Source organism: Choloepus didactylus, chromosome 1 (assembly GCF_015220235.1).
Source record: "Choloepus didactylus isolate mChoDid1 chromosome 1, mChoDid1.pri, whole genome shotgun sequence".
In the NCBI taxonomy this organism is placed as follows: domain Eukaryota; kingdom Metazoa; phylum Chordata; class Mammalia; order Pilosa; family Megalonychidae; genus Choloepus; species Choloepus didactylus.
This window is the reverse complement of record NC_051307.1, coordinates 121,013,945-121,027,052: the sequence shown is the minus strand read 5'-3', so window position 1 is coordinate 121,027,052 and position 13,108 is coordinate 121,013,945.

Below are 13,108 nucleotides of genomic sequence, written 5' to 3'. Positions count from 1 at the left end.
CTGACAGAGGTGTTCTGAATGTCATTGGCCATTCTTCAGTGAAGGTTTCTTCTTGTTGATGCCTTAGTTTGGACATTTTTATGGCCTTAGGACTGTAACTTTGTAACCAAATAAACCCTCTTTATAAAAGCCAATCCATTTCTGTTATTTTGAACAATGGCAGCACTAGCAAACTGGAACAAAGGATATGAGGGCAAAAAATCTCAGGTTTTCAGGGAGATTTTGTTTTGGGAATGGGAGTAATGCTTTGGGGGAGCTATGGAATGGGAGAGAGACAGAACAAAAAGAACAGAAGAATTATTTGAAGAGAGGTTGCCATGGTTCTCAGAGTATTCTGTGAGAGACAAGTGTAAAGAGTGGAATTACTTTTGCTTACTTTTGGTTATTGGATTGTATTTATTTGAACAGGACTTGAACCTGCGATTGGGCCACGAGGCCCCTGATGCAAATTTTGAGTTGCATACATTAGGTCATTTAATCCTCACAACAATTCAAAGAAATAGATAATTATTATTCTCTTTTTATGGATGAAGAAATTGAGGCACAGAAAGATGCAGTGATTTTTACCAATCACAAATACTTTAAGTGGTGACATGAGTTCCTGACCCAGATGTTTCTGTCGAAGAATATACTAGTACATTGCACTAAACTGCTTCTTTTCAGAGAGAGAAAGGCTAAAGGTCTTCATTTTTGTTTTTGTTTTTGTTTTTGTTTTAAATAGACTTTATTTCTTACAGCAGTTGTGGTTGTACACAAAAATTACATAGAAAGCACAGAGTTCCCATATACTACCCCCCACCTCAGCCTTCCCACACAAAGTTTTGGTACATTTGGTTCACTTCTTTCAATTGATGAACCAATATTATCAGGATTATATTATCTAAAATCTGTAGTTCACATTACGTTTCACTTCTTGTGTCGTGTAGTTCTATAGGTTGTTTTCTTTTACAAAATTACATATAGAATATAAAATTTCTCATTTCAGCCACTTTCAAATTTACAATTCAGTGGTGTAAATTATATACACAATGTTGTGCTACCATCACCCATATCCATCACCAAATCTTTTTTCCATCACCGCAAACAGAAACACTTTTTCTGTAAACAATAACTTCCCATTCCCCCTCCTCCCACTTCACCATCCATAAGCTGTAATCTTCTTTCTGTCTCAACAAATTTTCATATTCTAGTTATTTCATATGAGTGAAATCATACAATATTTGTCCTTTGGTGTCTAGCTTATTTCACTCACTGCAGTGTTTTCATGGTTCATCCACGTTATGGTGTGAATCAGAACTTTATAACTCCCTTAGTTTGCCCGATCTGCTATCACACAGTAAAACAGGCAAAAAAAGAAAAAAAAGAAAAAAGAAAAACCATTGTTGCCACCCAGGAGACCAGTAGCAGGACTCACCTCAAACCTTGAAAGATGAAATAGGGGGAAACCCAGCCAGGACTGCCCAAAACTCCCTTCTAATGGGGCCTGTTGAGAGTCCATAGTAAGAGGCAGTACACGACAAGGTGATCAGTCCTTAAGCATTTTGGGGAGGAACTTGCTTATAGAGAGCACTGGCTACCCTGAGACAGACAGCAAGACAGCAAGAAGTTCACCCAAGCATGTCTGCACTACAGCAACTGCTTTTTAGGTTTTACAGGGATGGGAAACATGGGTGGCTGAATGTGAGAGGCTTGAGCACAAGTGTTGGGAGAACATCTGAATATGTGTACTTTTCTCAAAAAAAGATGCACTCAGGATGAGTAGTTTTCAAGGTTACAGCAGCTAAAGAGTTTCAAGGAAGGATGCTTGGGAGGTTGGGTAGAGGCAAGGTCAATCCTTGGTCAGATAGGAGATGCTATATGGATCACATGACCACACAACAGGTTAGGTCAAACAACAAGCATTTATTCAGACATGGTTTCAGAGGCCAGAAGTCAGATGTCCTTTCTTCTGACTTTCCAGTTTTTCGCTGATTCCAGCTTCTTGCTGTTTATAAGGCCTCCAGTAATCCAGATTAAGATCAAGGGCATAACTAAATTGGGGTACATCATTCAATCTACCACCATTCCTTTTTATGGCTGAATAATATTCAATTTAGCTTATCTATTCATCTGTTGTTGTGTACTTGTGTTGCTTCTACCTTTTGGTATTGCGAATAATGCTGCTATGAACATTGGTGTAAAAATATCTGTTTGAGTTCCTGCTTTCAGTTCTTTTGAATACATACGAAGAAGAAGTGGGATTTCTGGGTCATATGGTAATTCTATATTCAACTTTCTGAGGAACCACCAAACTGTTTTTCACAGCATCTGCACTATTCATTTTACATTCCACCAACAGTTCATGAGGGTTCCCATTTTTCTGCATCCTCTCCAACACTTCTTATTTTCAATTTTCAAAATAATAGTCATTCTAGTGGGTGTGAAATGGGATCTTATTGTGGTTTTGATTTTCATTTCCTATTATCTAAAGATGTTATGCATCCTTTCATGTACTCATTGGCCATTTGTATGTCTTCTTAGGAGAAATGTCTATTCAAGTCCTTGGCCCATTTTTAAATTGGGTTAGCTTCTTGTGGTTGAGTTGTAGGAGTGCTTTATCTATTCTGCGTATTAAACATTTATCAGATATATGGTCTTGTTCCTGATCTTAGAGAGAAAGCTTTCAGTCTTTTGCCATTGAATGTGATGTTAGCTGTGGGTTTTTCATATATGCCCTTTATCATGTTGAGGATGCTTCTTTCTATTTCTAGATTTCTAAGTGTTTTTATCAAGAATGGGTGCTAGATTTTGTCAAATGCCTTTTCTGCATCAATTGAGATGATCAAGTTGAGTTTTGTCTTTCATTCTGTTAATGTGGTATATTGCATTAATTGATTTTTTTTACATTGATTGAACCACCCTTGCATTCCTGGTATAAATCCCACTTGGCTATGGTGTATAATCCTTACAATGTGCTGTTGGATTTGATTTGCTAGCATTTTGTTGAGGATTTTGCATCTATTAATAGGGAATATTTGGTCTGTAATTTTCTTTTCTTGTGATATCTTTATCTGGCTTTAGTATTCGGGTGATTTTTAGCCCACTGAATGAGTTAGGGAGTGTTCCTTCCCCTTCACTTTTTACATGAATTTCCTTCCTTCTTCTCACTATGAGTTTAATTTGCTCTTCTTTTTCTGGTTCCTTCAGGTGTGAGATTAAGTTACTGACTGGAGACCTTTCTTCTTTTTTAGTGTAAGCATTTACACCTATACATTTCCCTCTGAGACTGCCTTTGCTGAATCCTGTAAGTTTTGGTAATTTGTGTTCTTGTTTTGTTCACCTCAAGATGTATCCTAATTTCCCTTGTTTTTTTGACCCACTGGTTGTTCAGTGTATGTTTAATTTCTACGTATTTGTGAATTTTCCAGTTCTTCTTATGTTATTGATGTCTAGCTTATTGCATTGTGGACTGAGAAGATACTTTGTATGCTCTCAATTGTTTTAAATTTGAGATTGCTTTGAGATCTAATATATGATCTATCCCAGAGAATGGTCCATGTGCACTTGAGATGAATGTGTATTCTGCTCTTGTTGGGTACAATGTTCTGTAATTGTCTGTAGGTCTACTTCGTTTATAGTATTGTTCAAGTCCTCTATTTCCTTGCTGATCTTCTCTCTAGATGTTCTACCCAGAATTGAAAATCATGTATTGGAATCTCATATTATTAGTATAGAACTGTCTATTTCTCCCTTCAAATCTGTCAATGTTTGCTCATGTATTTTGGTGCTCTGCAGTTAGGAGAATATGTGTTTAAAATCATATCTTCTTGATGAATTGACCCTTTTATCAATATACAATGCCCTTCTTTGTTCCCTTTAACAGTTTTTGACTTAAGATCTATTTTATCTGATGTTAGTATAGCCACTCCAGCTATGTTTTGGTGAATATTTGCACGGAATATATTTTTTTCCATCCTTTCACTTTCAACCTACTTGTGTCTTTGAATTTAAGGTGTGTCTTATAAGTGGTATAGAGTTGGGTCATGCTTCTTTTTTTTAAAATCCATTTTGCCAATCTTTATCTTTTGACTGGAAAGTTTAGTCCACATACATTTAAAGTAACTGCTGATATGCAGGATTTATTTCTGCCATTTTTCTATCTATATCTTGTAAGTCTTATACCTTTTCTATATCTCAATTCTTTTCTTATTCCCTATTTTTGTACTTAGTGAATCATAATGATTTTTGTAGTGAATCATTTCGAATGTCTTCTCATTTCCTCTGTGTGTATTTCTTAGATATTTTCTTTGTGGTTATCATAGGGCTTAAATTTAACATCCTAAATCTATAACAATCTCACTTGATTTGCTACCAATTTAAATTCAATAGCATATACAAACTATGTTCCTATACCCCTCTGCCCTTCCACCTTTTTGTTTCTCTTGTTATCAATTGCATCATTATATATATGTGTCCAATATAATAGATTTACCATTACTTTTTTAAAATTCAGTTTTATTGAGAGATAGTCACATACCATACAGTCATCCATGGCGTACAATCAACTGTTCACAGTACCATCATATAGTTGTACATTCATCACCCCAATCAATTTTTGAACATTTTCTTTACACCAGAAAGAATACGAAAAAGAATAAAAAATAAAAGTAAAAAAGAACACCCAAATCATCCCCTCCATCCCACCCTATTTTTCATTTAGCTTTTGTCCCCATTTTCCTACTCATCCATCCATACACTGGATAAAGGGAGTGTGAGCCACATGGTTTTCACAATCATACTGTCACTCCATGTAAGCTACATAGTTATACAATCATTTTCAAGAATCATGGCTACTGGTTTGCAGCTTGACAGTTTCAGTTATTTACCTCTAGCTATTCCAATACACTAAAACCTAAAAAGGGATATCTATATAGTGCATAAGAATGCCCTCCAGAGTGACCTCTTGACTCCATTTGAAATCTCTTAGACACTGAAACTTTATTTTGTTTCATTTCATTTCCTCCCTTTTGGTCAAGAAGATGTTCTCAATCCCATGATGCTGGGTCCAGGCTCATCCCTGGGAATTATATCTTGTGTTGCCAGGGAGATTTACACCCATAGAAGTCAGGTCCAACATAGGAGGGAGGGCAGTGAATTCACCTGCCAAATTGCGTTAGCTAGAGTTAGAGGGCCACATCTGAGCAACAAAGAGGCACTCTCTGGGGGAGACTCTTAGGCACAACCAAAAGTAGGCTTAGCCTCTCCCTTGCAGTAGCAAGCTTCATAAGGGCAAGCCCCAAGATCGAGGGCTTGGCCTACTAAACTGGTAGTTCCCAATGCTTGTGAGAATATCAGGAATTAACCAGGTGGAGAAGTTCAATATTACCACATTTTCCCCCAGTCCCTCAAGGGGGCCCTGCAAACACTTTTCCGTCTGCCCAAATCACTCTGGGATGCACCAGGGCTCCATGCCAACCCACACAAACATACCAGATCTCACTTCCTACTCAAGGCTCCATGGAATCACAGTGTTTGAATAAAATTGACCACTGACCACACAAATCAAATTATATAGTGTGCTACAGAAAACATAGATTTTGCACCAAATAAACATCTCCTTCCACAGTCCCACACAGAAGCTGAAGTTTCAAAACACTGTCAACATCATCCTTTACCTCCCCATCTGATCCACCTTAGTCCCAACCAAGTCCACCTCATTCACATCTCTAACTGAAGTCTAATCTCTTCCTCAGCCTTTTTAACAGTTGCTTCATGGGGCAATGCCGACATTCATAGCTGGCGAACCCTGGCTCCAAGTCCCAGGTGCCACACAGACACCCAAAGCCACAGGGATTGACAAGGCCACACACAAACAGCCCAGCATCCCAGAACCCAGAAACAACCACTACAATTCATAAATGGATGCAACTGCAACAAGAGCCAACAATCTAGGAACCTTCACAATAAGCCCTCCTCTGACAACTCACACTCTCAGATTCAACTCTCACAGTTTGCACATCATGGTTAGTCCACACTAGTGAGGCATTATAATGTTTGTCCCCTTGATCCTGGTTTATTTCACGCAATATACAGTCCTCAAGGTCCATTCACCCAGTTGCACCCCTCACAACTTCATTCCTTCTTGCGGCTCAATAATCCATTGTATGTATACACCACAGTTCACCATTCCATTTATCAGTGTAAACTTAGGCCACCTCCATCCATTGAAAATCGTGAATACTGCTGCGATAAACACTGGTGTGCAAATGTCCATTCATGTCCCTGCTCTCAGTTCTTCCAAGTATATACTCAATAACAGGGTTGCAGGAACATACGGCAACCCCATTCCTAGCCTCCTGTGGAACCACCACACTGCCTTCCGGATGGGCTGCACCACTCCACCTACCCACCAACAGGGAATGGGCACATACCTCTCTCCACATTCTCCCTAGTACCTGCATCCCTCTGTTAATTTTCCAAATGGTTTTATTCATGCACCATACAATCCATCCCAAGCAAACAATCAATGATCCCTGGTACAATCACAAAGACATGGATTCACCACCACAGTCCACATGAGGACACTTCTACTTCTTCCACAAAGAAAGAGGAAGAGGAGGGAAAAAATGAAGAATAAAAAAAAAAGACAGAAGGAAAACAAAAATAAAATAAAACATAATACAATGAAAAGGTCAGACAACAACATCACCACCAAGAATCCCATACCACCCCATATCCCCCTCCTACAGATATTCAGCCCCAGCATACTGCCTTTGCTACAGTTAATGGAAGTTAACAGTTAGGATGCCACTGCTAGCCACAGATTCCAGTTTGCATTGACTGCATTCCCTCCCCCTATACTGTCCAGTCCTCTACACCTTACAATGTTGACATTCATCCATTCTCTTCTCTGTAAAAACATCTTTATATTTGTATATTTAATCACCATCTTCAACCACCCTAAGTTCCACCAAGCTAAACAATCCCAGTCTTTATCCTCCACCCCTCCCCGTAGCATCACACATGCTCCCAGCCCCCCTCCCCCAACCACACTCACACCCATCCCTGCCCAGAGTACCCACAATATTGTGCTACCATCACACAGCAATGCACCATCCATCTCTGGATCCATATGATCAATCAGAAATGAGGGAGAGTTTGAGGTATTTTCGGACAGGCAAATATTGAGAGAATTTGTGAATAGGATGCCTGCTCTATGGGATATACTGCAGGGAGCACTGCAGACAGATGGGGAAGGCAGGGGGAGGGAGGTTTAGAAAGGAGTGTGGAAGGGAGGGTTCCTGTTGAACCTCCCGCATTGCCAGATCTCCAAACTCCCTCCACCTCCTGATTACCTGCATTTCCAATCCCGACTCTCAATGTTTGCCCATCAATACTAGTTCATATTAGTGAGACCACACAACATCTGTCCCCCTGTTTCTGGCCAATTCCATTCAATGCAATGTCTGCTGTTCCACCATCCTGTCCTCTGGACTCTACATGTCACATTGAATCTCATTCTTCTCTTCCTCTCTCCCTTTCTCCACCCCCACTGATAGCCCTCCCCTCCACACTCCTTTCTAAACCTCCCTCCCCCTGCTTTCCCCATCTTCCTGCAGTGCTCCCTGCAGTATATCTCATAGAACAGGCATCCTGTTCACAAACTCTCTCAATATTTGCCTGTCCAAAAATATCTCAAACTCTCCCTCATTTCTGAAGGACAGTCCCAATGGATGTAGAATTCCCAGCCAGCAGCCTTTCTCCTTCAGTGTCTTAATTATGTCCCACCACTGCCCTCTCACCTCCATGGCCTTCACCAAGAAACCTGCTCACAGTCTCATTGAGTATCTCCCTGCCTTAAGAACTCTCTCCTCATCCTTGAAACTTGATAATCTGATTACTTAGTGTCTTTGATTAGATCCACTTGGATCCATTCTGTTCAGGGTAAGCTGTGCTTCCTGGATCTGCAGTTTTATATCTTTCACAAGAGACGGGAAATCTTCAGTGATTAATTCCTCCATTACTCTTTCTGTCCCCCTTTCCCTCTCCTCTCCCTCTGGGACACCCATGAAATACATACTCATGTGCTTCATGTTGTTCTTCAATTCCCTGAGACTGCCCATATTCCTCCATTCCTCTCCCTATCTGTTCTTCTGTGTGTAGGATTTCCAATGTCTCACCCTCCAGCTCATGAATCCTTTCTTCTGCCTTCTCAAATCTGCTGTTGCACATCTTCATTGTGTTCTCCATCTCCTCCATTTTTGCCCCCCATTCCCACAGGTTCTGTCATTTGTTTCCTCAAGCCCACAAATTCTTCTTTATGGTTATCCAGTGTCTTCTTTATATCCTTCATCTCTTTTGCCACATTGTTCTTCAGTTCATTGATTTGATTTAGAAGATTTGAACATCTCTAATCAATTTTTTCAACTCCTATATCTTACCCAAAGTGCAAGTCTGTTCCCTTGACTGGGCCATATCTTCATTTTTCTTTGTGTGAATCATAATTTTTTGTTGTCTAGGCATCTGGCTTCCCTGATTACTCCAAATAGACTCTCCTAGACCAGACAGGCCTATGTCCCAGGAGGAGGGTGTAATCAGTATCAAGCTTCCCTGAGGATGAGACCCAGAAGACTGTCAGACTTTCCTGTGAGGGCTCTAGACTCTGTGCTTTTCCTGTCCGCCCAGAAGGTGGTGCTTGTCAGCCTGCAGCTCTCCACTGGAGTAAAGAGGTAAGGTTCCTTTAATTCTCAGCAGAATGTGTCCCTATTTGGAATGAGGTTGGTTAGAAACCAAGCTTAAGCTGTTTCTGTTTTTATTGTCTCCTTCACTTGACTTCTTCCTTTGTCTCTCTACCTATCTTAACTCCAGCCTTGCCTGGGTCAGCATGGACAATTGTAAATGCCTGAGGCTTTCTTTAATGAGCTACTTAGAATGAGAGAAAAAAAAAAAAGGAAAAAGAAAGAAATCCCTTTTTCAGAGCCAGTCCCAACCCACCAGTTTTGCCAGTTGACTGGAGTTGGTATCCAGTTCTATGTGCCCCTTTTCTTGGGACACAGTGTTTTTCCAGTATTCTGAGCTCAGCCTACTCCAAAAGCCTCTGTTTTTATTTATTTATTTATTTATTTTTCCATCAGCCCCGTCCTTCCCCGTCCCCCGTCCCCCCTGCCCAGAGAGACCTCAGGGTTCCTTTCCTGCTTGTTCCAGGTTTATCTGTGCTCATAGCTTGTATTCAATAGTCCAAATTTGTTAATTAAAACTTCAATTGGAGCTTGGTTGAGCTACCTTCTCTTGCTCCCAGCAATATCACTTCTTTTTCCCACAGGGAAGTGTTCCAACTCAGCCTGCTGTGTTGGTGGGGGAGGGGCACCAGCTTTACTTACAGTTCTATATTGTGATCTCAGCCACTCCACCTATTCTAAACTGGTGTACAATGTGTGTCCAGTCACAGATGTCCACCCAACAGTTGTTCCAGACTATTTTCTAGTTATTCCTAGCTATTTACTAGTTGCTCTAGGAGACTAACTCTTTTCCTTTATTTTTGAAGGAGAGTTTTGCCAGATACAGAATTCCTGGTTGACATTTTTTTCCTATCAGCACTTTGAATATATTGTATTGTCCCATTGCCTTCTTGCTTCCATGATTTCTGACAAGAAATAGGCACTTAATCTTATTGAAGTTCCCTTGTATGTGATGTGTTGCTTCTCTCTTGTAGCTTTCAGGTTTCTTTCTTTGTCCTTGGCATTGAGCAGTTTGATTATACATGTCTGGGTGTAGGTATCTTTGAGTTTATCCTGTTCAAAATTAGTTGAACTTCTTGGATATGTAGATTCATGTCTGTCATTAAATTTGGAAAGTTTTCATCTATCACTTCTTTGAATATTCTTTCTGCCTCTTTCTCTCTTTCTTCTCCTTCTGAGACTCCTAAAATGTATATGCTGGTGTGCTTGATGGTTTCCACCAGGTCTCTTCAGCTTTGTTTACTTTTCTTCATTCTTTTCTCTTCCTGATCCTCAGACTGAATAATTTCAAGTATTTTATCATCAAGTTTACTAATTCTTTTTTTCTGCCAGCTCCAGTATGCTGTTGAATCCCTCTAGGGAATTTTTTTTTAAATTTCAGCTATTGTGGTCTTGAACTCCAGTATTTCTTTTTAGTTCCTTTGTATGATGACTATCCTTTCTGAAAATCTCATTTGTTCCTATTTTGTCTTCCTGGTATAAAGGCTTCATTTTTGATTAGGAGAACAAGTCTCACCAAGGTAGGTTATGTTCATAGCTGATCTAGTAGAGTTTATGGTAACACACTTTTTTCTTTCAGAATTATGTTGACAATGTTCATCTCCCTTAACCCCTTGCTTCTGTTCTGACATATTCCTTTCCTGGAGAGGTTCAACACTTGAGCTTTGGAATCAGACAAACCTAAGGTCAAATCATGACTCTTTCATCTATTAACTCTGTGACTTCAGTTTCTTCCTATGTAAATGGATGATTATCCCCAGACCTACTTCATAGGGCATAGGGTTTTTTTGGTGAAGATTAAGTGAACATGCAAGCAAGAGTACCTGGAATAGAAAAAGTATTCAATAAGTGGAAAGCTGCCCAAGTGCAAACGACATCATACTCACGTCTCTCTAAAGCTTCCCAGGCCCAATATTAGCTTCCTGGGGGAAGGGGAGGCAGGGGTGGATTCTCCTCAATGCCTTCTGCCCATTAATTGTAATGTATTATATTTCCTCTCAATTTTCATCCATTGCCTGGACCCATCCTAGAAGGGATTGGGGATTGGGAGGTTGGACTGAAGTGGGTAGCATGGGGAAATGTTAAGGAAGGGGGAAATCTACAAAAAGGAGAAAAATAAGATGCAGAAGCCAAGTTATCAGCTTCACAATTTATCCTAGGATACCTTGATCTTACTTCACATAGCAATTGGGAGCAAACTGGATTTAATCAGATGATCAAATTCTTAATGTGGAAAGGAAACTTACTTTTTAAGGAAGTCAAGGTTAACTCTTTTTTTAAAATGAAGATTCTTTTGCAGTCTCTCAAATTTATCTGTCTTGTGACTTGGAAATTTTGTACATTGATTTTTCTAAAAACAGGGAGTACTTGAGCCCTATTTTCTACTTATGTATCTATTTTAACTAGCTCATTTTCAGTTTTGACATAGATATGACTTTCTAACGGATTTTAAGAATAAAGTGGAATCTGAAATAGAACATAAAATCAATTAAAATGAGGTTGTAATACTAGAGGTTTTCTTAATTTCAGCTTTCATACCATCCCCCCAGCACCATATTCTTTTTCTTTATTTAGAGGTAAAATTCACATAACATAAAGCTAACCATTTTAAAGTATACAATTCAGTGACATTTAGCACAGCCACAGTTTGTGCAACCACTGCCTCTAGCTTCAAACATTTCCATCACCTAGAAGAAATGCATGGACCTGTTAAGTACTTCCTATTTCCCCTACCCCCTTTCCCCTAGCATTTTTCACTTAAAAAGGGTTGAAATGAGAAATTTTATGTTATATATATATATACACACACGTATACATATGTCACGCCAATACAATTTTTTAATGACATGAAGAGAGGCTTCCAGAAATAAATTCTCTCATCGCCATCTTATTGCAATTTAATGAATTTCTTTATAACCTAAAAGGATATTAGCTTCATTTTAAAAAAAGCTTGAGTGTCTAGAGCTTGCCAGGCAGTGCCTCAGCATTTTACATGCATTAATCATTTCCTGCTAACCCTACTGCCTGGTGGGTTCTGCTATCATCTCCATTTTAATGACAAAGACACTGACGCACAGAGAGGCCGTGAGGGAACTGTGCGAAGCCATGCACTCAGGCCCCTACACGGGGACCTCAACAGTGGCGCGGTGGTTACCCTCCATCAGGATCCCTGGTTACTTATGACCCAAGTGAAAGTCATTCCCCTTCACTTTTGTTCTAACCAAATAGTGATTTTGAAGTCATTTATTCTCTCTTGTTTTTGAAGTACTTAGGACTTTCAGGAATGTAAGGGAATCTCGCCCCCTGGTGGCTGTTCACAGCGTATGCGCATAAGGCGGTCCCTTTCTGGTCTCCAAGAGAGAAGAGATAACAGTAGCCTTGCTGCTTGCTTAGCCTGCCGAAGCACCTCTCAAACAGCTGAGCTGGCCTTTGCCCAGGAGTCACTGTCTTTTAAAACTCCTTGCTCTACCCAGTTCCATACTGTTAAAAACTGGAATAGCACTCTTTTTCCTCAAGTGAGGCGGTTTGATGAGCCAGAGCCCTGCAACAATAGACTAGAACACCCCTGACTTTCTTTTTCAAAGAGATCAGATATTCAGTACTCATGCCCTTTAAAAGGGGATTCACAGTTGGCCAGAAAATTGTCATTCTAAATATCCACTCCATAGTTGCCTCCTATATCTTGTGTTTTATTTCTAAAGCAGAGGAAGGAACATATAGATATAGCCTGGAATTGAAATGTTGCATGTAAATTGAATTTTTGGTTTATTTTGATTATCTGTGTGCATTGTTTTCTTAAATATTTAATTCGTATGTCATGGTTTTTCTAATTGAGGATTCTCCAGTCCAGATAGGCTCTATTCAATGATTTCCACATGCCAGTCCATGGCTATGTGCCCAACCAGCTGTTTTAATTTGCACAAATTAAAACAGAAACAAACAAAATGATTCCTGGGTCACACTCCAAAGATTCTGACTCAGTAGGTCTATGGTGAAGCCCAGGCAGCAGCATTTTTAAACACTCACCTAGAGATCCTGATAAAATCTAAAATATATGTATGACCTTGGGCTCAGCAACCCTAAATTAGCCCCCAGTATATACCGATCAATGACAAAGAGGTTTATTGTTGTATTATTTGCAGTGTCAAACAACTGGCAATTCTAATGGTAAAATAAATTATGATCTATTCATTGAATGAAATATTGTGAGGTATTAAAAAAGAATGAATTAGACCTGTATTCCTGACCTGGAAAGAGGTCTCTCTATATAATATTAAATGAAAACAATGAGTTGATGAGTTTTACATATGTGTGTATAATATATATACCTGCATTTATAAAGGGAAAAGAAAACAATTATTAAACTTGTAATATTGGTTATATGTGCTTGT